The sequence below is a fragment of the Alligator mississippiensis genome, chromosome 15 (assembly GCF_030867095.1).
Source record: "Alligator mississippiensis isolate rAllMis1 chromosome 15, rAllMis1, whole genome shotgun sequence".
In the NCBI taxonomy this organism is placed as follows: Eukaryota; Metazoa; Chordata; order Crocodylia; family Alligatoridae; genus Alligator; species Alligator mississippiensis.
In genome coordinates this window covers 26,654,741-26,657,746 of record NC_081838.1, presented here as the reverse complement: position 1 = coordinate 26,657,746, position 3,006 = coordinate 26,654,741, and positions in this window count along the sequence as shown.

Genomic DNA, 3,006 nt, shown 5'->3' with positions numbered 1-3,006 from the left:
CAGGATGTGTTGCGATAGGTCTTTGGAGACTGTAACTGTTGAGCCCCAGCTCAAGTCTAGGTTCGTGCCCGGTATGCAAAGGCCAATAAAGATACCAGGGGTGAAAGTATAAAGAAGATTTATTGCTAGCAATAAAAGATGCAAGCGGAATAATTTCACATAACAAGCACCCAGATTTCTAATTCTAAGCATCTTTTATACAGGGGTTTTGGACCTTCATAAGCATCCTTGTTTGCTAATTGGGTATAAAGGAGTGACACAAGGAGTTCTTTACTGAGCATGTCTCTATACCTGTGTTTTAGCTATGCATCTCATTAACATACATGTATGTTTCATTAGCATACTTTTTCCCCACCTAGGGGTGTGATTTTTAGTATTTTAATGAGCTCTTTGACCCAGTACTCTGATTCTGCTTTTGTTTTCAAGCCTCCTTTATCTAAGACTGTCTCCTCCTTATCATTGCAGATGGGCATTCGTCACATAACAGAGACTTTTGCTTAGGCTTTGCATAGTAGTTTCTAGGTCACTCCTTACATAACAAGGTAGCCTCCTTGTCAGGTCTTCGCTGGCCACCCTACTCCTGGGATAACCTCCCACTCACTCTCCTACCATGCCTTGATGGAAAAATACAAGAGTTTGCTATGCCCATAGGCTGGAGAAGTAACATCAGAGAAACATCTGCAAGGCATGGGACCCGGGGAGGGGAGGGAAGGGGAGGTCAGAGCAGGTATTAGGCCCTTGTCAGCAGGATGAGCAATGGGTAGCCTTCCGCCTTAGTAAAAACCCCAAAACCTTCTCCCTCTTCCTTATGGCTGAATATTTGGACTTACTTCAGCCTCTCCTGTAATTTTCCTTCAAGCTCTTCATCATTTTGTCACCCAACTCTTGACTCTCTGGACACAGTATCCAGATGAGGCCTAACCAGTGCCAAGTAGAGAGGTATTATCACCTCCCGTGTCTTGCACCTCATGCTTCTATTAATGCAGCCCAAAACCACAGTCATCTTTTGAGCAGCTGCATCACACTCATATGGAGTCTGGGGTCTACAAAGACTCCCAAGACCTTTTCCAAAGACTTGCCACCCAGCCAGGTGTCCCCCATTTTATATTTGTGTTTTTGATTATTCTTTCTGAGCTGCAGCACCTTACCTTTATTTCATCCTGTTAACTCCAGCCCAGAGGCAGATTAAGGTGTGCTGGGGCCCTGGGCAAACACAAAATTGAAGGCCTCCTCTCCCCAGGGGTGCTGGGTTGCAGTGGAGGAAGGTGTCTCTTCCTCTCCTGGTGCTGCGGGGAGAGGCTGGGTGGACCCTGCTGGGCTGGAGCGGGGGCACATGCCCGCCTCTTCTCCCTGCTCCCCACTCCCCTCCTCTGCTATGGCCCAACGTGCACACACACAGGCATACACAGATGGGTGTGCACTCTATTCTCACTCACTCTGCCCATGGGCACACAGGCACAAACACACTCTGCCTGCTATGAACACAGACACACTTGCACACACAGAAGTGCACACAGACACACACACACAGACTCACACACACACAGATGCAGACAGGCACACACGCTACTCACTCACTTTCTGCACATGGACACAGAGACACAAACACACTCTCCCTGCCATGAGCACACACACACACACACACACACACACACACACACAAACAGACACATGCATGCACATACACAAACAGATGCACAGTAGGGTGGCCATCTATTTGCCCTCTGCCCCCTACTGATACGAAACCTGATGCCTTTATGTCCTCTATTTTTCTCTTTATGTTCTCTATTTTCTCTTCAAGAGAAAAATAGAGGACATAAAGGCATCAGGTTTCATATCATTAGAGGACAGAGGACAGTAGCAGAAAACTGGAATGTCATCTATATTGGCCACCCTAATGCACACACAGAGACACAAACGCACACACTCACACATGCACAGACATGCCCACACATACAGACGCACATACACAGACGCACACAGACACGCAGGCGAATGCACACACACACACAAACTCACGTGCGCACAGAGATGCACACACACACACACACACACACACACACAGATGCACACAGACACAAGCAGGCACACCCCCCCACCCCGAAACATGCACACAGACACATGCACACCCAGCCTGGCCACACACTTTCCCCCCACAGGACCTCCCCCAACCCCCACTCTCTCTTGATCACTAATCACTATGAGACAGACCCCACCCCTCTCCCAACTTCCCCCTCCCCCCACCACAAGCCACCTATGGCTCTGTCTCATTCCTGTCTGGCCTCTGTTGCACAGACCTGCAGGGCTGGGCTGGGCTGGGAGAACAATGCCGTGCCATGCCTTTGCACTGGAAGGGGCAGATATAGGGGGCTAAGGTGAATTTTGGGGGGCTACAACCTCCCAAGACACCCCCCCCCAGCTCTACCACCTGCCTGCAGGGATGCGGCGCAGTATGGCACTCCTGGTCTAGGGCTTGCACCGCGGACAAGGTGCTTTCAGGCACTCCCAGCTGGCCCAGCCCCAGACTGTCCCCCCAGCCCCATTGGGTGAGGGGCTCCACTCCCAGCTGCAGAGAAACAAATGTGAAAGCTGGGGTTTTCAACTTGGCACAATTTTTGTGTCCCTGCTGGGAGACAAAAATGCACCAAGTTTAAAACCCCGCTTTCACTTCCCTGCTGTTAAGGATCCCAGGTAGGGTGGCCATCATAGAGGACAGTCTGGTTGTCCTCTGTCCTCTATTGATACAAAGCCAGATGCCTTTATGGCCTCTATTTTTCTCTTCAAGAGAAAAATATGAAACCGGGCTGGCTGTGTGGCTGGGCTGGGCCAGGCCGGCTGGGAGTGCCACACAGCGCTTTGTGGAAGCACCGGGCCAGGAGTGCCATACTGCGCCACATCCCTGCAGATGGGCAGTGGTGCTGGGGGGGGGTCTTGGGAAGTTGTAATCCAGTTCATATCAATAGAGGACAGAGGACAGAGTAGGAGTTTCACATCCAGTTTCATATC